General features: G+C 40.3%; 1 protein-coding gene across 1 annotated transcript in view; it reads right to left on the bottom strand.

Moving 5' to 3' along the window:
* The window catches only part of ELFN2 (extracellular leucine rich repeat and fibronectin type III domain containing 2), a 147,081-nt gene extending 124,170 nt beyond the window's left edge, over window positions 1-22,911 (bottom strand). Inside the window, exon 1 of the mRNA XM_026700766.2 lies at window positions 22,298-22,911. The gene's annotated coding sequence lies outside the window, so the exon portion shown is untranslated. The remainder of the gene's footprint in view (window positions 1-22,297) is intronic.
* Window positions 22,912-26,583: the final 3,672 nt, after the last annotated feature.

The following is a 26,583-nucleotide window of genomic DNA, read 5'->3' as shown; positions in this document are numbered from 1 at the left end:
TTACCCTAATTACATCATTACGCATAAACACAAGCTTGATCACATACAATACACATTTTTGAGCATGTATATTTTGCTTAATTTAGTTTCCCCTAAACCAGCTCAAACTGCTTTTCAAGCACTCTTTTAATTGCTGCTTTCTGCAAGTTTAAAAATTCTCACGTGCATGGTATCTGCAAGGTGGTCACAGACTAATAACAGCTGGACCTATAGTCTGACTTTGTGGTCTAAGACAGCCTGAAACAAGCATATTGCCTAGCATGGGAAAAATTTTCATAGACGTGAAAACAAACACATAAAGTATTACTGTCTAAAAAGAATATTGTTTTCTTTTTTCTTGAACATTTACAGATTTTATTTTAACATATTTGAAGAGTAAAATAAATGAAAATAAATAATTTTTAAAAATCATTAAATAGCAACAGCAATTCCCTCCCATTGTACCCAATATCTAACAAAGAATTTTCCTCAAAATAGATAAATTGAGTTGGACCTGGTTAATATTTAAAATGAACGCAGCAGGAAATAGCTTGACTTAGAAATTTTAAAAAATCTCAGAAGCAAGCTATTTCAATATAGTCACCAAGAAAAGTACATAGAAGTCAACAGGAATCAAATTCAGCTCAAAGAGGTCTTTATGTATTAACTGGATAAAACAGTGCATGGTAAGGCAACAATTTTTGAACCAAGGTATCTCAAATGGGCAAACATACAGAATGTATCCAAAGTCCAGGTCCATAACTCCCAAGGGAATAAAATTTGGAAAAGTTGTGACTACTTTAATGCTCCTGGCTGCTGTTATGATACTGTTATAGTCATGTGATCTTCATTTTCAACATTTGGGGACAGTTTCCCAGCCAGTCTTGCAGTCCCCCACTCCCTCCTACATCCAGGGGATGGGGTCTGGTGGGATTGGAAGGGAAGGGAAATTTTTGCTGCTCCTTGCAAGATACCTACAAGGAAACTCCATGGGGAAACGGCTATGAAGTTGGAAATTACAGCTGCTGCCACTGCTTTGGTCATTCTGTTTCTCTATTTAGGTATGGGAATATCTCTGTAATGATGACCCAATGAGACATGGGTTGTCTAGTGTTAATACAAAAGTCATTCAAACATTGTCTTCAGTGCTTTAATCCTATGATGTGAAAAACAAAAATAAATCGCAACAAACATTGAAAGGATTATAGTTTTTTCAGGGCCATTATTGACCTAGGTCTGGAATAATATCAGAGAAGAAATAAGCAATAGGGAAAAAAATCCCATCAAACATACAACTATAGAAAGAGGCATCTGTTGTGGAAGTGTCAGAGATAGTGAAGCCTACATACAGTAGTTATCAGTCTATAAATATGTATAGAAATAGCAACAGTGGCATTCTTTCCATCTTCTTTGGGGCAAGTTTCTTTGCTTAGACTTTCACACACAACTCTCACTATAATTCAGCTGAATTAGATGGCAACTGGACATTGAAAGTACAAAACTTGTCACTATGCATCTCTCTAAGCCAACACACAACATCAATCACTTAAGCAAGCTGCAGTGATCTACCAGAGACTCAAATTTTAACATGAATGCAGTGAAGAGTATGACAGAAGGACTGTATGTCACAGACAGCTAATTTGTAGGATAGGAAGAGGAAGGATGTACCTGACATATTCTGACAGGTACTGAGATTAAGGGATGCACCAACATTTCTGCCTGCCTCTCCAAAATCATGGCCTTTTCATTTGTAGAATCTTTGTTTCCCAAGAAGGGTGGGTATAACTGTTAAATTCAACAGGTGTTGGTACTTACCTGATACGCCCGTTCTCTTTGAGCTGTGAAGAGCATCCAGTAGTGGAAGGTGCTTCAGTTTCTGCACGTCTAGGCTGGGCTTAATTTCTGGAATGCTCCTCTTCCTCCATGGGACTCCTCCCCAGCATTCCCCAGTTTTGGCGAAGACGAGAGAATAAACACCACTCACCCTGAATGCCTTAACAATTCGTTGGCCGAAACAGGACCCCACCAGATGGAAAAAGGGTTGGGGCTGGATGCTCTTCACAGCTCAAAGAGAATGGGCATATCAGGTAAGTACCAATGCCCTTTCTCCTATGAGCTGTTCAGAGCATCCAGTAGTAGGACATACCAAAGCTTGGCCTGTCCTATAGGAGGGACTCCGTCTGGCTTGGAATTCCCTCCTGGTCCCCGTGGACCTGTTGCAGAACTCTTCTGCCAAAGCACGCTTCAGCGGATGCAAACACATCTATTTTATAAGGCCTAATGAAGGGTGATAGAGAGGCCCAGGTTGTGGCTTGACAAATATCAGTTATTGGTGCCTGCGTGGCCCATGCTGCCGATGTTGCTGCGCTCCATGTTGAATGAGCTGTTATGCCCCTGGGCACTTGTAGTGATTGAGTCTGATACGTTTTTGCTATCGCAGCCCATAGCCAATGGCCTACTGTGGAGGAAGAGACCTTGGATCCCTGAGTATTTAGCTGAAATGACACAAATAAAGCTTCTGTTTTCCAGAAAGTCGCTGTGCGGTGAATATATATTCGCAATGCTCACCTCACATCAAGCCGATGCCATTGTAGTTCCAACCTTTGAGATGGCCTGGGACAAAAGTTAGGAAGTATCAGTTCTTGTGCCGTGTGAAAGGCCGAGTTAATTTGGGGTATAAATGTAGGATCAGGATGAAGGACCACCCGGTCTGAATGGAAGACACAAAGGTCTTTTCTGATCGACAAAGCTGCCAGTTCTGAAATACGACAAGCAGAAGTGATTGCTACAAGGAAAACTACTTTATACGTCAGAAATTGGAGACTTGACAATTTCAAGGGTTCGAAAGGGTACTTAGTGAGTGCAACGAGGACCTTGTTAAGGTCCCAAGTGGGATAATGGTGAACCGCTGGCGGGTGTAAATTTGTGACTCCTCGAAGAAAGCTCCGTATGCGTCGGTGATGAGAAAGAAACAGTAGACCCTCAGAAATGACAGTCAATGCCAAAGCCGCCACCTGCCTTTTCAACGTATTAGGTGATAATCCTGTCGAAGACCGGCAGCCGTTGGAGTGAATGTAGCTTCGGGAGCCTTTTGTGTGGTTGGTATTCCAGGTAACTGGGCCTGTTGGCTTTGGGAAGCCAAGCTGCGCCTGGATGAGAGGGAGAGATCTAGGGGAGGAGGAGGGTGGGAAGAGGTGGACGGACCTGGACTGGAGGAGGGAAAGTCCTGTGAGACCCTGTGCACCTCCCATGTGCACTTATCTATCTGCTTTTCTAATGCTTTATGGTGCCTGTTGGATCCCTTTCTGAAGTTTTAGAATTCCCTTTAGCCTGCTTAGGTTTGTGCTGAGATCTGGCTTTGACCTTCAAGGATGAGGTCTGAGAGCTGCTACCACCTGCCATTTCGATTAAAGGAATTACAATATGCTTTTTATTCAATGCAATACTGTGAAGGCAGTTGGCACACCCAGAGGCCTGATCTAAGGACAGACCAGTTGCCCTGATGATGTTTTTATTCCCCCCTTTTCTCTTCTTTTTTTTTAAATACCCATCTATAATGAGTCGTATCTCAGTGATAATATTTTATTGATATTAAAATATTATACCGAATACATGATTATTATTATTGTTGTTGCTGTTGCTGTTGCTGTTGTTATATAATCACATGTATATGAATATCAATTAAATAGCACGAGGCTAAATGTTGAAAAACCAAACACCTAAAGACCCAAATTGATAAAGGTAGAGGCCTTCAACAGCTTCCCTGCACAGGCGGACACAGGCCTAGGTGCTCACTGTTGTGCTGCTGGGTTGATTGGGCTGTGAAGGTTAAGCCAACAATTTAAATGTAGGAATAGCCTCGAATGTAGAAAAAAAACAAGACGAGAGTATAATGATCCCAAGTGTTCCTAGGAGAAACCTCTGCTTGGGACAGAAAATACCTCACACAGCACAAAATTAAATATAGTCAGCATGGCCATTGTAAGAAAAAATGGCCTCCGGCCGTTAACCTTTTGGCGCGCTCCCCAGCAGCAAACTCCCGCTGTGTGAAGGAGTAACCTTTGAGGGCTCTTCCTATAAGGCTAAATGGCGGAGAAGGGTGGAAGGCACTAAGCGTTTGAATCTTCCACACCCAGGTGGCATTCAGAGGGGGGAAGGAAAGCAATATGACTCCGTTGTGAGCAAAGAGCTCACGCCGCTGTTCAGATGAAAGAAACTCTGTGGAATGGCAGGGGTAGAAAGAGCGGTTGTGGGGAGGGGGCATGGAGCAGCACCAAAGCCTCCCTCCACTCTGGGGCGCAAATCAGCGCTTCCCTGTAATGCGAGCAATCTCCAACTGCCTGGTGTTAAAGAACCAATGTCGAGAGATCATAATGCGATTAGAAGGCTAAAGAGTTCTAAAGACAAGTTGATCAATTTTCAAACCTGCTAGTAAAGAAATGATTTTTCCTGTTTCAGCCAAGGAAGAATCACAAGCACTGCCTATCCCTCACGAGGCTGAGCCAAAACTGGCGAATGCTGGGGTGGAGTCCCGTGGAGGAGGAGGAGCGTTCCAGAAATTAAGCCCAGCCTAGACGTGCAGAGACTGAAGCACCTCCCACTACTGGATGCTCTGAACAGCTCATAGAAGAAAGCAAACTTTGAATTTCTTTAAAAATCTTCATCAGGCTGAATATTAAACAAAGCAACAAACATGAGAGCAACAAAAATGAAAAGCATAGTAGTAGAGTCTGCAGTTCAGAATTCCTTTGCAATTTTGAGTTTTGCAGGCATACAGGTAGTTTTCATTTAGTGACCACACTTGGGACCAGCAATTTGGTTGTTAAGTGAAGCAGGGTTGCTAATTAAAACTGTGATTGTGCCTATGATTCTATTTCAGCTTCCCTTCGCTTTACAGACCTACAAAGATCATAAATACAAGCACTGGTCATAAAGTTATTTTTTTATCACTGTCGTAATTGCAGATGGTTGCCAAAGTAAGCAGTAGCTAAACGACTGTAATTGGATTGGGTATGCAAATTGTAAAGCAGTCTTAAGAAATTGCCAATTTGTAAAAACATATTATGATGTATATTTAGGGTAATGAATGACAAATTACATACCACATCCCATCCTAAAAGGAAAAGAAAACAAAAGGTATCAGTGATACCATTCTTTTCCATTCTCTTGTTTTCCAGTTCTAACCTTTCTCTTCTCTAACCTTTCTCTTGTCTTTCTGCTGGTGCCTTCTACATCATTCCACAGTTAATTGTCCCCCAAGCCTTACTTTCAAATCTTTTGACATGGTAAATCACTTAAGAATAATCATTCTGAAATTCTTATCCCTCCTCTCCTCTGGGTCCCATCATGAAATTTGTCTGCTCCTCTAAATTTCCAGCTGAACCAGGGCTGGATTATGGCCAACTGATGCCATAAACACAGCTATTTGTACCCTTTGACAAAGCAAAACTCTTTATTCCAAGAGATCTAAGGACACCTTCAAACAAAACTTTTTAAACTTTAGTCACTCAACGCAGATTAAAGTTTACCATGGTTGATAAGCACAATTAGAACAAACTGAATATAGTTGAGCATGAAAGTGAAAGAGTTAAGGATGCGATAACCAACTTTGGAGGGGGGGGGACACATTGTGGTGCCACCCTTCCCTTGGTAACTGTTAATCCAGACCTGAATTGAATAGCCAAATGAGTTGAGTTTCTGAATGAATAGGTGAGTATTCATGTTTCATGAATGAGATATCAGTACCAAATGGGAACATTCTTTTAGACTTTTAATTCCAAGTCCAGTAGGTAATCTGACAGTCCAGATGCTATTTAACTATAATTCCCAACAGCTAACCAGCATGGTCTACAGTTAAAAATAATGGGAGATATAATTCAGCAATACTTGGCTCTTGCCCACTGTTCCAAGGCATGATTCAGTCAGCTTTCTACAACTGTCATATCACCATTTTTTTTCATGTGCTATTTTGAGTGCTATAATGCCACTGTTTTCTTATTATAATGGAGAAACTTGCATTCTTTGGTTGCCAGATTGTTTTCATTATTACGTGCGATTATCAGAATTGCTCAAAAGTTCAATTTTTCCTTTGAAACTACAGCAGTAAATAGCCAGTAAGTTGAAAGTCTGTTATCATATAAGAGAATTTTAAAATAATAGCAATGCCTCCAATATTTTTCTGCTTTCTATGTTTTTGTATAATGACAGTGTAGATAATAGTTTAATGCTCAAGCTTATTACCAAAAACTATAAATTTCTGAACATGTAAGTGATAAGTGGGAATATTATTTTTGTTGCCAGGGTTGGACAGAAATAGCACAAAAAGTAGTACAAGTATTAGCACAAGTATTAAACTAATTTAAATGTGTAGTATAGACTATTACTCTGATAATAGGGAGCAAATATAAAGAAAATCCATGCATCTTGTCTTTTGTGATGGCCCCATATTTGTTGGGAACATAATTAAGCTAGACAGAGGAGGCAAGTGTTATGTGTTAAGTGTTATGAAGGTTTATGCACAATATACACATAATTTAAGTGCTAATGTATTTATATCCTATATTGTACCCAACCTTATTCATTACCTAAGGTGAAGGTAAAAGTTCGCCTCACACATATGTGCTAGTCATTTCCAGCTCTAGAGGGCAGTGCTCATCTCTGTTACAAAGCCAAAGAGCCAGCGCTATCCGAAGATGTCTCCATGGTCATGTGGACAACATGTCTAAACACCGAAGGCACACGGAACACTGTTACCTTCCCACCAAAGTGGTCCCTATTTTTCTACTTGCATTTTTACATGCTTTTGAACTGCTAGGTTGGCAGAAGCTGGGACAAGTAACGGGAGCTTACTCCATTACGCGGTGCTAGGGATTCGAACCACCGAACTGCCAACTTTTCTGATCGACAAGCTCAGCGTCTTAGTCACTGAGCCACCAAGTCCTTTATTCATTACCTATTTTTGCCAAATATAAGATATGACTTACGATGTATAATAACTAAGAAGGGACCTACAAATGAATAGCTGACCTTGCCCAATTGGGCTTATGAGACTGACCATAGGGTAAAGGTAGATTACCCTTAAATTATATGAGGCAGTGCTATCCATTTGACTAGTTTCCAATCATCAACTAAGAAAAAGACAGCCCTGGCTTTTACCAGAAGGAGAAAGAGAAAACCTTGTGCAATATCCACTTTCAAATAGTAACTGAAGTACATCTGTTTCATGCATGCTTGATTTTTCAGGAACATTTATTTATATACAGATGCAAGACAATCCTTGCATAGCTAACAATATGGAAATATTACAGACTTCTCAAACCTTCCTACGTTTTCTCTCATCAGTTTCTCTGGACTTGATTTCCTAGAAAAACTACAAATTTGAAAAAAAAAACATATGGGAAAACATTTTTGTGCTGATAGAGATAAGCCCTTAGAGAATGTTGTCAGCTCCAAAACCTTCCTTGATTGCATATTGAGCCTTGGCCAAGAAAGCCCCATCAAGTTCATTTTCTATACCAGACTAGCACTGGTTTCACCATTCCATGTGTCCTTCCAGTCATTCATCCAGGGGAGTCACTTCTACATTTTCAACAATCTATGCAACTGGAGCAGGCAGTTATATCTTTATTCCCATTCACTTACATCAGCTAAAATCTTGCTGCTTATCTTATGTTTTGAGCTCTCCTATTGAGCACCGTAAGAAATAATGCTTCTTTCACCTTTCTTTCCTTGGTGTTTACACCTTTCAAATACTTGTAGGCTGCTATTGTGTCATCTGTTTAGCCAAGCTATACATATTTAGCTCTTGTAATTTCTCCTCATCAATCAATCTCTCCAACCTCTTAGTCATTTCTATTGCTCTTCCCTGAATTCCTTCTAATTTGTCAACTTCTCTGTGTTAGAGGAGCGCCCAGAGTGGAATGTAATTTCTAAGCCCATCTTCACAGGGCAGCATAGAGAGCTATTACCTCCAGGCATAGAGACAGAATGACTCTGGATATTGTCATACAAAGACATCTCATTACATACATTTGACACTGGGGAATAGAACTGGAAAGGGCTTCTTTTTTTTAAATATTCAAGCATAGACTTTTATTCTCTGACAGGGATGTCAGTTGATAGACATTGAGCCAGATGTAACCTAGTCCAATAAAGAGCAAAATAAAATGTATGTATATATGTGTCCGTGTATCTCTCTCTCTCTCTCTCTCTCTCTCTCTCTGTATATTTCATATCCATGGGATTATACTAACACCATATGTAGACATTAGAATAGCATGCACATTATCACTGAAGAGGAGACCGGTTGGCAAATTTCATATGCTGATTTATGTATATCTGCAAACATTAAAAGAATTACTGGAATTCAATTAGTATTAAAATGCAGCTTAGTAGAGCAGCAGGAGTTTTGATCAGGTGATATTTTCTGTCCAGATGCTATTAAACTGAAGGATCATTTCAGGGTATCCATTGTTCTCATATTTTTTAGGATGTCTTATCTTTAAACTAGACATGGACTGGTCAACATTATAAAAAGACCTCTATATAGATCCAGATTCATGACCAATCATGAAGAAATACATACACTTTCTCCAATAAAATCAAGAGCAATCTCAGATTGGACAGACACTGACTTTTCCCCCCCTAAAAATAGAAAGGTGCTGTGGTGGCAGCAATAGCTGTGCTGTGCAAAAATAATTAGTCATGCCTAAATTGTGAATAACTGTGTAAAAATTATGAACACAGATTCTGCCCTCAGGGTTACAATCTCAAGGTAGAGACATGACACACAGAAACCAAGATGAATAGTGATTTAAATATGTCAATGCAGGGATTTTTCTTCCTCTCTCACTCAAAAAGCTGCTGCTGCTGAATCCTAGGATGGGCCCATGACAATTTGCCACAACCAACTAGCTGCAGAACAACTTGCCAGGGCCAACTCACCATGGGAAAACTCACTGCGGGACAAAAGTTACACTAATATTTCAAGAAATAGTGGAATATAATCATTAAAGAAAAGATGCAAAAGGAGGGACAACATGAAATATGAATGGCAAAAATTAAAACAATTTTTATTTATTTTAAATAATTAAATAGAAATGTTAAATTGTTCCGCAGCGAGTTTTCCCATGGTGTGGGAACATGCTGGTAAGTTGTCCTGCAGCAAGTTGGCTATGGTGAGTTGTCCTGCAGCTGTGGCAAGTTGTCCCATTCTGTCCAGGACAAGGGCCAGTTGGCTAGTAGATCACTGAAGATGTGCATCTCTGAACTTGCTATACTTCTAAACTCATGCCAGTTCTGTTTAACCATGACAACAAAGGAGTGAAAAAAGTGTTTGTGTATAGACCTTGGAAAATTTAGGCCAATGCATCACATAATGCCCCCTTCAGTTCTCTGAAAAGCTATTATCTGGCTCTAACTTCAAAGTTTTCCTTCCTGCCATCTCTCTCTGAAGTTTGTAATCAGAAAGATATTGTTTCCATGCAACAAATATAGCTCTGAATCTAAGAATGAACAGATATTTAGAGGAAAGAATTCTGATGGAATAAAAGATCTCCTTAAGATAGCTTCCCCAGTATTGATGCCCTCCAGATGTAGTCCCAAAGGTGCTTCTTCAAGAGGCAACTGAGCTTTCTGATTTGCTTTTCTGATACTCCTTGCATACAGCTGGTCATTTGCATTCTTTTAATGACTCGCCAAAATAATGCAAATGACCGGCTGTCTGTAAGGAGTATAAATCCTTCCATTCCCTACCATCCCGCCAGAGCTGAAGAAGCTTCTTGGATGAGAAATGAAATGTCTTCAAACAAAAAACAGAAAGTCCAGTTACCTCTTGAAAAGACACCTTTGGGACAACCATGACCTGGATGACTGAGAATCTCCATAGACCTCCAGATGTAGGGATTTCAATTCCCAAAATTCTCAGCAATGATCTTGAGAGTTGGAAAGTTTGGAGTTGAAATCCTTGTCTGTAGAGGCTGACCAGGTTAGTAAGGCAGATGTGGGAACTGGAAACACAAGTGCACCCTGTTTAACTTGAACAAAGGAAATACAAAAAAACCAAACATACAATTTCTAGATGTTTATTTGTTTAGAAGATATATATTGCCAACTACTTCATATGATAGCAACTCCACATCATGTACATGAATAAAGCCAAAGACAAATTACAATTAAAATCAAGAATATCAACAAACCAAAATGTTGTCATATCTATACCATATAATCAGGGTGTATCTGGGTAGATATTCCCCCTTCCCAAAGACTAGCTCTTCTGTCAGCAATTCCTGGAAGAAAAACTAAGTTTTAAATCCCTCCCCAAAGGCTAACAGAATTGGTGTAATGATGACTAAAGTATAAGTGACTATAAGCAGGGCCTTCCAATTCAGAACTGGTTGCAACTGGAGTTGCGCAAAGGTTATCGCTGTTCCCTCTTCCTCAAGTAGAAACTTGGAAGCATCCAAATTGTGCACTATTTCAGCAACATTCTCTAGAATCCAAAATGAAAAATGTCTGGTTCAGAATTCTTGCTGTGGATGAAAGCCTTTCTCTGCAACTATCCTAAACTTTTCGTTATAGCCTTAAACTACTAAGAGGGTTATGAATGTAGAATACAGATGGTTGGATTGATAGTGCTGTCCACTTCCTGAGAATAAGCTGAAACTCATGCCAGGTAACCAAGGAAGACCATGTCTCAGAAAAATACATAGACCTGTACATTGTAGCCAAAGTTCAGGTTAGAATAGATCTGAATAAGTAGATCTGCCAGGTGCCAAAAGTAGCCCTTAAAGTGGCCTTAAGAGATGTCCTCCTTATTCTCTTAATGGAGAAGAGAGAAGGTCACGTTAAATGGCTGCCAGCTGCCTCCTTGCAGATGCAATGAGGTGGAGAAATAACTATGTTTTGTTACTGTTGCCAAAGGTGGTTCTTTTTTTTAAAAAAAAAGGCTCTTACCTATCAGAGTCTTCTTTTGCCTTCTTCCAGTAATGCACTAAATGTTTCTTCTCTAGCTTTATCATCTGGAGATCTGCTGAAAGTCAGGTGGGATCACTAGAACCATGAGCAGAAAAAGTCTGCACAAATACAATCCACTTCAAAACTATCATAGCATTCTGATTCCATGGTATCTAAAGCCTCAAACTATGTATCAAAGCCTCGGGAAAAACCTCAAGTTTCTTCTGAAATTCAATCAGGACAGACCCATCATATAGATTCTTCTTCCCTCTGGTGGGGAACAATCATGGAAAACTCCAGGGTCAACAGGGAACAAAGGACTGGTGGTAACATCCCAACCAGAGATTGGACTGCTATTGTCCTGAGACAAAAATCGGCTCCAGCATGGATCTAACACAAGGAGCTGTAATTTGAGTCCTAGAGCACAATTTCAATCTCACATAGGGTTATCGGTGGAGTAGTACACCAGACAAGCACTTGAGTTTCCTGGATAACCATAGCTACTCCACTGTCCCTGTCCTGGGTCATTCTTGAAACCGTCATGAATACATTTCTAAGAGCAGAAGTTTCCCTCCATGCCCAGTCAGGTCTATGTTATACATGCATTTGCCATCTCTCATTGTAAGCTTGGAGGGCTTACCTATCAGTATTTTTACCAACTTCCTTGAACAAGTATATAAATGTTTATAGCTAGGCACTCTTCAGATATGTTGAATTATCACCTTCCCCTGGCTTTACTTTATAAAGAATAAGTGTATAAAAATGTGTTTATATTATTAAGTACTGTATTGAATATAAGAGGTATCCTGTAAAAAGGCAATTAATATACTAAACCCTCATTAGGGCAAATATCCCTGTTGTCCAAAGGTGAATATGGCTTTGAAAAATAAAGCTAATTATACATCCTATAAGTGAATGTGCAGGTTGCATAGCAGTGATCATCAGGCATTAGATACAAGTCAAAGTTCATGATCTATTATAGCAGGATACATAACATCTGTCAGCCATCTTAGTAAACAATTTAGTCCATTTTTGCTACTTAAAACTAGAATTAAATCTATTGCATATTGGACCAATTTCGTTCAGATAGCAGAACATAGTCTGTAACACTTCTATAAAGCACCGTTTACAATGACGGCACTATATAACAATGAGATATAGCTTTATTAATAGCTATAATAAATGAGGTTGGTGGAAGAAGGAGTTAAGAAAGTAATTTGTCAAAGGAGAGACAAACAGAAATCAGATGCAATATCCCCTAGATCTGTAGATGAAATAAAAAAGCATCTTGCCTCACTTACAGCTATATGTACAAAAGATGGATGGAAAGAGATGGGCTAATGTTTTCAGTGCCTCATCTGCACACATGTACAGCTGATCAAAGGCAATAAAATTAATTTACAATAGATATCATTTCAACTGTGATCCTTAGGGCATTTCCACAATACACTATTTCCATGTTTCATCAAATACACAAAAGGTATTAACATTAATATCAAAAGTATATCCATGCTGCATTTTACAGATTTTAGTACAGAGAATGTGCCCCCCTAAAAGTTTCGTCCAAAGCTTCTTTCCCCAACTTTGTGCCCTTCAAAGCATGTTATCAATTTAACAAATCTAGAGGATTACAGATTAGGAAAGGCTAGTCTAAGGCTCTGTTTTACATCCTGGAACAGGATGATCGTTTTCTTTTTTCATTTTAATGAATTTCATATCTTTTGCCTATGTATTTAAGTTAAAACATGTGGGCTATATAATGCTGTCAAAGCCGAATAGAAGAAGCAACAGATGTGGCACCAACCATGGTATCCAGATAACAAGATGTTTAAAAAATGTTCCAAGATAAGCGCAGTACATTGGAATAAATATATATATATGTGTGTGTGTGTGTATGTCTGTGTGTGTGTCTGTGTGTGTGTGTGTGTGTGTGTGTGTGTTTTCTTAAGTTTTCATGGGTATTTATATGTATGGTATTCAGCTTTGTTCAGGTATTTTCCCACATCATTATAGTTGTGCTTTTAAAGTTGTAGCAACGTTTCGGCAGAATCTCATCTGCCATCATCAGCCTGACGATGGCTGATGAGATTCTGCCAAAACGTTGCTACAACTTTAAAAGCACAACTATAATGACGTGGGAAACTACCCAAACAAAGCTGAATACTATAAACCATAACAAGATCCATATATATATATATATATATATATATATATATATATATATATATATATATATATATATATATATATGTGTGTGTGTGTGTGTGTGTGTGTGTGTGTGTGTGTGTGTGTGTTAGAGAAGAGGGAATCAATACAGGCTTCAACGTGCATTGCAACAGGCTTTCAACAATGTATTTTTGTTGCAAGCTCATCTAGTTCTGAATGCTTCCATGTTACTTTGATACAGCATACTAACAACTATTCAGCACAAAAGTATTACAAAATGGAAGAGTTTTCAAGGGTATCTTAACTTCAACAGAGTTATAGTGGTCTTGAACAGATACAGAAGTTTCCCAAATCCATCTTAGATAGACAAGCTGCTTGACAGCTTTATCTGCTAGAACTGAAGGTTGTTGTTTGTAGCTTATGTTGCAGCTATGCAATTCCATAGTATAAAACCCAAAGTTTTGTGGGACATTTGATCTGCTGATCATCTTTACTTTTGTCAAATTCAAGACCAAAATCAAAGCACTTAAACAAGATGAAGTAGAGTTTGATGTCACCTGCATTTGGGTAATATCTAATCTTATATTTCCATGCAATCTTTATAAGAAGCTATCAATACATGTTGAACAAAAAAAGAGAACATGGCATTCTAGGAAGAGGAGTTAGGTTATCTGATTCCACAAATATATCACTATATATGAACTTCTGACAATTTTGCATTGCTGCAAGCCATTAAGAGTCATGCCCTGATCCAACTTTTTAACATTTGACTTTTTAAAATTATAAAAGATTAATAAAGATTAATAAAGCATTTTTTTTAAAAAGAGAGAGAGTCATGCCCTCATCCAACATCTGTTAGTATCTGGGGTGAAAAACTTAATCCTACATTTTGCCTCAATTATCGCTGCCATGTATTTATCATATTGGAAAAGAATTGTATTTATAATAGTTTGTGATTTATGAAAAGGCTGAGAATTTTGGAAGAGGAAATCCAACAGATTGAGAAGGAGAAGGAGAAGGAATGGAGGTACAGTTTGATGCACAATACACATTTCAAGGAGTGTACTATTTGGATGGACCTGTAAAGATGAAGAATAGCATTCTCCCATTCAACAGACAGAAGTAACAGGCAAATGTGTTTGCAACCAGCATATTTGCTCAAAGATTATATACATCTGTCCTACCAAAAATTCATCCTGACTTCCTGAATCTTCATTATTTCAATGATGCATTTAACAAAAGTTTGTTTTTATGCAAACATAAAATACTACCAGTAATATAAATAAACTCTTAATGTCATTGTGGTCCAGCAACATTAATGTAGAAAAATCAGGAAGAGATCCAGTTTGAAATGTCACAAGTACATTTCTAAGGATCCACCAACTTTTAGCTGGGAATTAATTGGTAACGAATCTGGAGCCACTACAAAGACTTAGCTTTTATGTTTCCTCCTTCATAGCAAATACAAAATAAATATTTGGCAAAAGCCAATACTCTCCACTTCTTCAGTGTGTATCCAGAACATGCAGTCCTTCTGATGCTTGAGTTATGGAAAATGATTGTCCTCTTTCTTTTCCCAAAGTTTCTACTTTTTTATAGCAATTGAGGCATCAGGTTAGAAACCTGAAGGAGACTGGGAGTTCTAGTCCCACTTTAGGCACAAAGCCAACTGAAGACCTTGGACTAGTCACTTTCTCTCAGTTCTTTGGCAAGAGGCAATGGCAAACCATTTTGAAAACTTTGCCAAAGAAATACCGAAGACTAGTCCAGGCAGTCATCAGGAGTTAAAATTCTGCCTCAAAAACACACACATACACACACGCACCACAAAAAAGGACAATATACTGTATCTGGGCTAAAATCAGTGGGAATTGGAGGTGGTAATGAATGTCATTTAGCATTGCTCACATTGAAACGCTGACATTTCCCTTGTATATCAATGACCAGGCAATTCTGTTTAGGAGTCTTTTGCATTCTTATGTCTCAGAGCCACTACCAGAGGTTATCTACTCTGATCTGCTTTTCTTTGTGGATAGTATTCTGAAGATAACATCAAGGGAGGTAATTCCTATGTACCATTAGATCGTCCTTCATCTCAGACTGGCAAATCATTATATATGTCCTGATGTTGACAGTCAAATCATGCCCTGTTCATATAAATGCCTCTGCCTCTGGCGAGAATGCAAATAGCTACTGGAGAAGGGGGAATACGGTATCACATCAACTGTGGCTGAGGCAGTCATAAAAATCTGCAATATCAGTTTTGAAGTGTTTGCAGGAATGGATCAAATCATCTACATTCATTTACTGGTTTGTGGCATTTATAATTATCCCTTTCCTCCAAGATCTAAAGGCAACTTCCTTACTACTTGCCTCTCCCATTTTAACCTCAGAACAGACAGTGAAGAAAGTTAGTTTGACTGGCCCTAAATCACCCAGTAATATTCATGGTTGAATGTAGATTTTGATTTCTCTCTCATTCTAATCCAATGCTCTTGCAATTATACAGCACTGTCCTAATTATCCATGCTGCAACATGGTTGAGATGTCAAAGTCAGACAGGATCGTGGGAAACTAATACAGATTTTCCCTAAAACTGCCATGGAGCAAGATAGCCGGGGAATAAGCCTCAGATAATTGTTAACTATAGATGCTGAATTCCAGCCTTGAAACAAGAATGAGTGTCTTCTGAAAAAAAAAATATTGCCGACTTAAATCCTCCAATGAGCAGAGCCATTCATTGAAGCTTAAACCACTGCCTGTTGAGAAGAAGGGCATTTCTTCATGAAGGATTTTTAATGTGCACAATAATTCACATTTTTATTTTGTTCTCCATCACAGTATTCATGCAAAATAGGTTTCCAGCATTTTATTTTATTCATAGAAGAGTTATAGGACTGAAAATCCAGAAAAATGAAAGAACCAAACCTTTCTTAAACTCAAAACATAAATTTATCACTCTGTCCACAGGAGCACTTTACATTCAGTATGTTTATTTATTTAAGTTCAGTCATTACAAGTCTCAGTAGAGGTGGAAAACACCACAGATGTAACCATTGCAATATTTATCCTTCAAGGTCATTGCAAATGAAATTAATTTTAAAAACTTTAATAAATCACAGAAAACCCAATTTCAGTCATCAATAAAAGAATATTCATTTTATTATCACTGCCGTGGAGTTATTAAACAGAAAGCACACCGTTTTTTGCTGGCAGCCAGAAAGCCAAGGTGCTTCTAGGAATACTTTTTTGCATAACTGCCCTATCTCCTACATGGAATATTAAATAGGATCATAGGAGGGGGGTAGAGATGACTGTCTCAATTATCCTCCAACATTGGTTTCATACTTTTTCTTCTCACACACAAATGCATGCACACATCCAATGCAATACTGGATAGGTGTGCAATGCATTTTGATGGGAGCTTCTAGGAAATTCTATCTGTAAATAATCTAAGAGTCATAGCGTCCTTGGTGCTCTCTGAGCTTGGTTGTTTGCTTGCAGATATTTCATTACCTGACTAGGTAAATGTCTGCAAGCAAACAACCAAGCTCAGAGAGTGCCTAAGATTTCATAGCTCGACCCTGAACTACATACTGTATATTCTCTCCTAATAAATCCAAGAGTCTGTCAGGATCCTTGTTTCCAAGGAAAACCTGTATGGCACTAAGAGATCAACTTGCTATTATCCATCAGTTAACCCAATCCTTGCTCTCTGTTTTTCTTTGTCTCTCTTCCCTCTTTCTTCCTTCTTCTTTTGATATCATATTATTTGATAGGGAATGACCCTCAACCAGTGTTAAATCAGAGCAAACTTCTGGTTTGAAGTAACTCTCAAGAAAATTCTTTCTGGTGAAGCTTCACTGTGGCAATAATGACAACTGCAAGAAGCAGCAATACTCCAGGGACAGCCAATTTTAATATTTCACAATGACTTAATTAAGATTGTATTGGGAGTTTTCAAAATGTTTACATTTTTCCAGTGTTCTAGGATTCATTCACATATTCCACTTGTCATAGCATGAAAATGTCCCACCATATCTTTGCAGAAAAAAATGTCACAATATAATATCCATTTTTATCACCAGCCTATTCCTCAGTTAGTTTGTAGTCAGTTGTGTTTTATAACAGATAATCAGAGTTGGAAGGAAACCTTGTAGGTCATCTAGTCCAACCCCCCCTCACCCAAGTGGGAGACCCTACACCATTTCTGACAAATGGCAGTCCAATCTCTTCTTGAAAGTCTCAAGTGATGGCACTCCAACAACTTCCGAGGTCAAGCTGTTCCATGGGTTGATTGTTCTAACTGTCATAAAGTTTCTCCTTATTTCCAGGTTAAATCTCTCCTTGTTCAGTTTCCATCCATTATTCCTTGTCTGGCCTACAGGAGCTTTGGAAAATAGCTTGACTCCTTCCTCCCTGTGGTAGCCCCTCAAATATTGGAAGACCGCTATCATGTCTCCCCTGGTCCTTCTCTTTACTAGACTAGCCAAGCCCAGTTCCTGCAACCATTCATTGTATGTTTTAGCCTCCAGTCCCCTAATCATCCTGGTTGCTCTTCTCTGTACTTTTTCTAGAGTCTCAACATTTTTTTTATAATGTGGTGACCAAAACTGGATGCAGTACTCTAGATGTGGTCTTACTAAGGCTTTATAGAGTGGTATTAGTACTTCCCTTGATCTCGACTGTATCCCTCTGTTAATACAACTTAGGATTGCATTAGCTTTTTTGGCGGCTGCTGCACACTTCTGGCTCATATTTAGCTGGTTGTCCACTAAGACTCCAAGATCCCTCTCACAATTACTGTAATCAGCCTGGTTTCACCCAGTCTATATCTGTACTTTGGGTTTTTCTTGCCTAAGTGTAGGACTTTACTTTTCGCTCCCCAGAAATGAAGAAAAAGCTTCTTGGATGAGAAGTGAAATGTCTTCCAAAAAAACTCCAGAAAGTCCAGTTGCTTCTCGAAAAAGTACCTTTGGGACATGTCTTTTGAGGGATCAACCCTTCCTATCTAGTCTCTATGGTGGCTATTCAGTGTTATTTGGACTACAAGTGAGTCCAGATTCTTGGACTAAAGTTGAATTATATTTTGGTTTATATGTTGAACTTTGAACAAACTGCTTTATATGTTGCATTTTCAAAAGAATGTTTTCCTATTGGTGTACACTTTCTCAGAATAAGAGTTTATCAGGCACCAATCTCTTTTCCTAACAGTGTTACAGTGTACAGACAGCAGAACAACACAACCCCATTCCAAATATGTGTTAAAATGGGGACAGCACAATTCATACTAATATGATTGTTTCCTGGATCCAGAAACAGAAAAGGAGTAGTTGCATGGTAGCCCTCAAACCAAATTACAAAAAGCCTAAGCCAGATGCAGCAGTGTATCCTACTGAGTACTAGAAGACCAGCAGCTAGCAAGGATGAGTTGTTTTAGCCTACCCGGATGCTAGATTTCTCAACCCTGACAACTTTAAGATATATGGACTTCAACTGTCAGAATTCCCAAGCCACAATGGAATAGAAATTGAACACAGATCTTAAAGTGGCCAAAGCTGAGGAACTGTGATAGGGGATTGTTTAAAAATTATCCAAAAATCTTCTGCAAAATGCTTGCATTCTGTAGCAACCAGTTAATGTGAGGAGGGGGGAAATGTTTGAAGAAAGTCTGAAAGTAAATATAATGTTGTATGGCTTCCCAGGACAGGGCTTAGAAGAGAAAATATCAAATTCTAATCCTTGCTCTGTTATGTAGCTTGTCATTGTTTAGGATGCATCTTTTTTTCCAAGTCTTACACCAAGGAGATATCATGAGGAAAAATACTGCTAAAATCATAAATTACTTTGTTTGCTAATTCCTAATGTGGGAATTCCTTCCATTCCTAATATGGTTTAAAGCAGTGGCCTCTAACCTTGGCAACTTTAAGCCTGGTGGACTTTAACTCCCAGAATTCCTCAGCCAGCTTTGCCTTGAATTCTGGGAGTTGGAGTCCACCAGGCTTAAAGTTGCCAAGGTTGGAGACCACTGCTTTAAAGCAATTAATTTCAAAATACAGATTTATAATGAAATATAAAATAAATACGAAGAAGAAAGAAACATGCTATAAATTAAGGCTATTTGAGTGGGGAAATCTACATAAAGTCAAATTTCTATCTGAATAAAAACTGTGTCTGTTGGGAGAAAAGCAGCATGAATTGAGCCAGTCCAGACTCTTTTGAAGAGGAATTCGTATTGGAGTAGAGAAGCACCTGGAGAAGGCCCTCACTTGTATTCTTGCCAATCATGTCTTGAACGCCCATGGCAACTTTAAGTTGAATGGACTGTATGTCCCAGAATTCTCCAGCCAGCATGCTGAAAATATAAGATGTCAGAAAGAGAGAGAGAAAGGCTGCCCTCTGTCCCTGTTGATTGCACATAGTGGTAATGATCAACCTGTTTTCAAAAGGAAGGCTCCATTATCTCTTTGTTGGCCCAGACCTTGTTGGCCTTCTGGAAGAGTCTGAAGATATAATAGCTTTGTCATCCAAAAATCCTATGAACCTGGTAGAGAACCAGGTTGGGAAAATGAATGGTGCTCTCTCTTGCTGACTATGGATTTAATAGTTGTATTGTTTTAATGGTTTTTATAGTTATTTGGGGGGCGGGGGTGTTGGTTTTCTGGATGTTTAATTTTGTAAGCTTCCCAGAATCATGTTAACGAGGGGGGCAGCAATATGAATTTAATAAATAAATCTCTTTGCCTCTAAGCTGATCCAATTCAAGAATTTTCCATGAGATTGCAACTTTATTAGAAAAGGCTGTAAGTAAATGTACTTATTTAAAATCAAATATTTCTGAGAGAAGAGAGAAATTAAAAATGTTACAACTGAGGTGAATGTCACACAGCTAATACCAGAATAAATGAAGACTATCCAAATGTTGATACACATCAATATTCTACTTCATGCTGATAAACAGGTTGCGAATGCCCAACTGTAAATCTATAACTAAAAATAAATCCTCCCTTTACAGACATATGAAAATGTTCTTGCATTTATCCTCAGGTAATCATCGCATATCATCAAATCCTTGAGTTGAGGAGTTTTTCTGAGATTTTCAGCATTTAAATCACAAACTTCAAACATTCCACAAAAGAAACAGCTTATACATTACAAAATAACCCATTGACTGGAAACTGACAACAGCCACTGACTGATTTTGTTATCTGGTATACTGGCCTATAAGTTCCATAATTCCCAAACAGCAAGGGTAATATTTGGAGATTCTAGAAATGGTACAGCTATATAGAGGGCATCATTTAAGGGGTGCTGGGAGAGACCAACAGAAGAACAATTATTCCAAAAGAAAAGAAAAGTGTTCCTCACAATCCTAAAAATCAACAAAAATTAGTATAAGTTCCCTTTTTTGGTCACCATTGCCCTTCAAGCAAACCAGGGCAGTAGAATTTCTGTTCTCCCTTCCCTTTCTCAGATACTATTATATCCCCATCAGGACCTCTGTCTCCTTCGGTTTCATCATCTGGTTTTCCTGCTAGGTGACTTGAGTGGGACATGGAAAGACCAGGAGAGCTCTTGCTTAAAAATGCATGCTGCATGCAAATAAGGCTGGCTTAAAAATATTAGCATGGTTGTCAAGCTGTACTTTTCCTAGACTTGCCAGGAGGGGCTGTGCCTTGCAAAAACCATTTAGCCCAAGTGCTAAAAGATAATATCATGATACCAGGGGCAAATGGGGCATTTTGCCTCCGTGGCTATTGTCTTCTAGCATGGATCCAATGTTTTGGCTAATGTAACCCATTGCAGATATATCTTAAGCCTGAATATAAAATGAAACACACTAATGTGTGCCTCTTAATCTGCACGGACACTTCTCTGCTTCTCCCTTCTCACTGCTCAAATCCACAGATCCTCAAAACTTACTGGGTAGAAGATTAAATATAGATTTATTACGGGATTATAGGATTTCCTGGACCATACACCTGGGCTCATAAATACGACAGACAGCAGTCATAGCTCCTGAGAATATGGCTTGAATCCTCCATGCTCTGCTCCTGGCCATCCATGATGAAAATCAATATATTTGCTGCTGCTCTTTTATATAAAACACACGCATATATGTCTTGCTTGCACACATATCCACAGCAACCTAGAGAGATGTGTGCCAAGGCAGTACTCAACAGTCAACTGCTACACTATTTCCACTAATGTCTGCCCGGGGTGGCTTGTTCCCTCCATCCAGTTCTTTGGATTCTCCAGGAGAAGCTTTGTGCTTTGAGCTGCTGCTGCTTAAATATAACATGGGACAAATCCACCTGTTCTCTCTCACACACACCAGCACAACCAGACATCATGCAGGGTCAATTCCCTCGAAACTTGCATGCTCTTGCGCAGGGACTCCAGTGTGACGCTCCTGTAGAAAAGGCCGGTTGTATTCAGTGTGGAAACGAGGCATCAGCATTTCATTTACATTTCATTTGCGTATAGAAGCGGGCAGGCAAGAAGGGCATTCTTCTGCAGGCAGCCCAAGGTTTCCCCAACGCGGGGCACCGGGAGACGCATCGACCCTCCGCCCTTAAGAGCCCAAGACCAGCCTTCGCGGGCTCCGCAAAGCGCTCCTGCCAAAGTTTCCCGGGATGACACAGAAGCGGAGGCAGGAGGCTGCGGGGATGGGCTTCGCTTCTTCCTCCTCCTCCTCCTCCTGTTGCCGCCGCCACAACCGTGCTTGCATTTAAAAAAAAAAAAAAAACACCGAAAAGCTACTCCTCCCCTCCTGCTGCTAATGCTCTTGCGGAGACCGGGATAAGAAAGCCAGCCAAAGAGAGCTGCGCCCAGCAGGCTTGAAGAGCCATCCGGAACTCCATGCCTGAGAAAGCAAGGAAATCGCTCAGCTTGCCCGCATCCCGGCAGATCTCGCCTTCCTCCTCCTCCTCCTCCTCCTCCTCCACCCTCCCGCAACGCCGACTCTTCTCTCGCCTGGATCACCTTCCGCCTCCACTCCCTAATTTGTTCCTCCCCAGCATTTCTAGGCAGGCAAGGGGATTAGGGCAGGGGACAGGCAGGAGGAGGTGAAAGCGTCGATCTTTTTCTCCCTCCACTCCCCGAGCTTTCCCCAAAGGCAACACACACGCACACGCTCGCCGATACGAGTCGGGACGGCTGCATTTCCAGCCTCGCGCCGAGACCCCCGGCCGCCTACCTGCTTCTCCGCAAGCGACGCTTCCCCCAAGTTCAGGCTTGGCATCCCAACGAGAGATCGAGGAGGAGGAGGAGGGAGGAGGAGGAGGAGGACCACTCTTCATTCAGATTCCTGCCTTTCGCCGAGGGGAGGACTCGAAACGGGAGAGGAAACACGCTGTGCGCGCGCCTGCGTACCTCTGCGTGTGTGTGTGTGTGTGTGTGTAAGGCGCGCACGTACACACCCTTCTTCTCTGAAAGCCCGTCTGAGGTTTATGCCCACCCCCAACCCAAGGAGGGTTAAAGCCGCCGGTTGCCTTAAAGTACGATTCCACCACGGGGCAACGGAGATTTCACCGCGGGGAAAACCCCAGCCGCGTTTGGGGAGCCAGCAGAGGTTGCGGACTGGTACAGGAGATAACCGGCGGAAGAAGCCGGGCTTTGCCGTCGCTACCGCAGCCGCGTCACTGGGAATGGATAAAAAGCAGGCGGGCGGGACGTGCCTGGATTGCGATCCCGGAGGCCAGGCGGTGGCAGGTCAGAGGGACGACGCCGGTCGCCTCCCCGCCTCTCCAGGTGGGGTTGTGGGGCCCGATTCCGGGTGCTCCCGTGGCTGGAGAGCTCCACGCTCCCTTTACGCGAATGACGCCTACACACGCGCGCGCGCGCGCACCCGCACACACACGCACACACACACACACACACTTTAACGGGGGGGGGGAGGTGGGAAACAGCCGCACGCCTGCGTGCACACGCAACAGCTGGTTTTTGTTAGCTCTGTGCCCGGTGCAAGGAATGGCAGCGCCGAAGCTCCGAGATCAGCAGCGTGGGATGGGGCGGGAGGAGGGGGGTGGTGGTGTAGGGCACGCCAGAAGTCGCAACTGCAGAGCAGGTATTCCTCGCCGCCCCCCATCCGCTCTCCTTTTCTCCATTTGCCCACCCAAAACCTAGGCGCGCGAAAAGGTAGCAGCTGCCTGGAGAGTCCCAATGGGTGTATACGCGGCCGAGACCAGCTGCCGGCGCCGACCCGCGTCCCTGACAACAGCTGGGAAGAAGTGTGGAGAGGTGTGCAGGGAGAAAAAAGACAGTAATTTTCCAGATGTTAATGCAGCAACTGGAAAATTAACCCCGCGACTTTATGTAACCTTATGCCTATGCAGTCGAGCAGCAGGAGCTGCCAGGAAACCATCTTTTCTGTGGGCACAACAATGCTCAGCATCAGTTACACACAGGTACCCAAAGGCTTTGTGCATTGCATATGCCCCACATGGTCACTTAAGTAGCAGTTTGCAGGACAGCTGAACAACTCCCTCCTGTATAGCCAAAGCACATACCTGTGCAAGCCAGTTACCGTACTGACATCCTTGATCACAGCTGTGAAACCTTCCTCCATTAGAGAAAGAAAATAGCTGCCAAAGAAATAGCTGTACCTTGCCTGCAGCCCTACAGATACATACATATAAAAGCTGTTTAACTCCCTCTGATCTAAACATAGGTAAATGTGGGGATGTGAAGGCGTCAGGCTTTGACATCCTCTGAAAATAATCTTCTTACACATAAGCAACAGGTGATGAGAAATCTTTTTCTATATACTCTTCTCCAACTGCTAGGTACCAACATTCTTTATAATAACTCTCACCAGCTGAATACACATCCCTGCAGGAAACATCCTTAATGACTGTAGGCCATTGGCGGTGACTAGGAATCTTCCAAAGATGAGCATAGAGATGGCTAAGTTGGAAGCATTCCCTAAGGCCACATAATGCATTGATAGAATGAAAGAGTACCTCCTGTACGAGACCAGAAACTACATGTAATTCAGACCCATGCCTATATCAATTGCAAAACAGCTGCTAAGAGACGTCCATCACATAATCAAAAACAATTGAGAAAGTACATCAAAGCTCAAACATTCCAGCTGCTGTCAAAAGCTACTTGTTACTTCATTTACATTTTCCCAGCAGATGTCTATCATTAAATAGTTATACAATAGGCACAATAGTTATACAAGTACATTAAAACACTTTGACATGAAATATAGGCATTGGGAAGCTACACTTTTAAAATGTGATGTTACAAAACATGGGTTTGAGTGTTACAAAGCATCCAGGTGTTATGGGGAAAACAATGTAGCAATTCTAATCTACATCGCCCTTAACTTGTTCCACATAGTCTCAGATAACAGCTATTGGAAAATTAGCTGCCTAAATCTTTCTAACCATGTTGGTATTTTATCACAGTTCCTCTTATCAAGAAAAAGTTCTGGATCTTAAGGGAGCAGAAAATGATCTGGTTCTGGTCAAGACTACCATTCCTTGGATTTCATGGAAATAAGGGATTATTAAATAATTTCAGAACGTGGTACAATCAAATTGCGGTAAAACCACTGAAATATGCCTATTGGCTTCTCAAATATGCTTTCTTCTGTTCATTTTATACACTCTGCATTCCAACCCATAGGCCAGCCCCCAAGAGTTAAGAGTACACTCAATAATTATCACAGCCAGGAATTTTTTTAAAAAACCCAAAATAAACTGCTATCATAAAGCTATTTAAAATAATGAACAAGCAATGCTACACCATAAACAAAAAACAAAGATATGTTTAAAAAAATACAAGGCATGAGCAATCTAGCAGCAAATCAAGCATGGCTGCTATGGTGGGAAAAGTAGAGAATTAAAAATGCTTCTTAAATTATTTGTTAAAGCACACACAAAAATAGTCAACTATTACTTATTGGGGAGGGAATTCCAACGTTAGTACCACCACTATCAAAAATATAAACAGTTACTAGAGGACTATCTTATCACATACCATAAAATATCAATTTTGATCAATTTGAATGTGGAACAACTAAAAATATAACAGAAACCATCAAACTATTCATACATATACAAGTCAGGAAACATGTTGCTTCTGCCTTCTCTTACACATCTAGTGCCTCTCTTTTATGCACAAAACAACTGCATATTTAGAGGCAGCCCAGTCTAACAGTAGTGGACCCTGTAGCCTTCCAGATATGGTTGCTGGATATAATACCCAGGATTCCTGACTCCCACAAAGACATCATGAAATAGCAGAACAATTTTATGACACTGGTTACTTTATTTTATTTAAACCCCATTTCTTGGAACAGGACTATGAAGTTAGGTATATCCGCATTTGATTGTACACTGTGTATTCCTTCTTATCCCCAATATGCCTGCAAGTACCATTAATCACACCTAACTCTGGGTTCTCAAAAAAAAAAAAAAAGAGCAAACTCATTTCTCATACTGTTGCCAATAAATTTGTAATCTTGTTTGCATATGGTCATAAGGTGTCCAGCTCAATTCTGGATGACTTTAATTAAAATATAAAATTTATATTTTTGGAAGGTTTATTAAAAAAACATATTTTTCCAGAAATAATTTCACAGTAAATTTCCATTATTTTAAACAATGGATAGGCCCAGCAGTCAGAGTTGTGACTTGTTTTCTCTGAGGAAACAAATGGGGACACTGTGCCTTTCATAGCGCTGTGGCAGGCAAAGCAATTTGATATTTATGGACTCACTTTATCATTGATTGTTCCTGGTGGGTAAAGCTGCATGTAGCAGTTTCACAGGGAATGTCAAAATAATCAAGATGGCTGCTGGGACCATGTGGGGTTCCAATCATTCAGTCAAAGATGCCATCTTGACTTTTTTATTCTCCACTACAGACACCTCCAGCTGAACCTGTAAAATATAGGGCCGTGCAGTTGATTTTGTGGACATATATCTTCTGTTCTCTAAGAAGATGACAATTTACTAACATTTTGCTGATAAAAATCAATAGGATTTAATTTAATTCACATCTTTACGTTGCATCAATCTATAAACCAGTGTGGAGAAAAACTAAAACATGTTCACATCCAATTAACTTTTTTCCCCTTCATATATAGAGAGGAAGGTGCTGTTGGAAGCTCTGACTTAAGATCTGATGAGAAAAATCTGTTTTTCTCTAGTGCATAGTTAATTGCTGGAAAAAGCAAGTCAGGTTGCTGTAAAACACTAGCCCATCACATTTATGCCCCATACATCCATATATGAATGACTTCATTGATATTTTCAATGAAGGCTTCTGCAGCTGATAACAGAGCTCTGGATTGATTCACAGCTCTGTTATTGGCTTCAAAAGCCTTCAGCTGCAGAATCAATGGTCCAGCAAGGCAGGTGTTAGGGGGCACCTATCCGTAAGTAAGAGATAACAGATCATCAGAGTTGGAAGGGACCTTGTAGGTCATCTAGTCCAACCCCCCCACCCAAGTGAAAGACCCTACACCATT

This window comes from Pseudonaja textilis, chromosome 5 (assembly GCF_049901715.1).
Source record: "Pseudonaja textilis isolate UNSWEBS1 chromosome 5, rPseTex1.2, whole genome shotgun sequence".
In the NCBI taxonomy this organism is placed as follows: Eukaryota; Metazoa; Chordata; class Lepidosauria; order Squamata; family Elapidae; genus Pseudonaja; species Pseudonaja textilis.
This window is presented reverse-complemented; position numbering and strand designations above follow the sequence as displayed.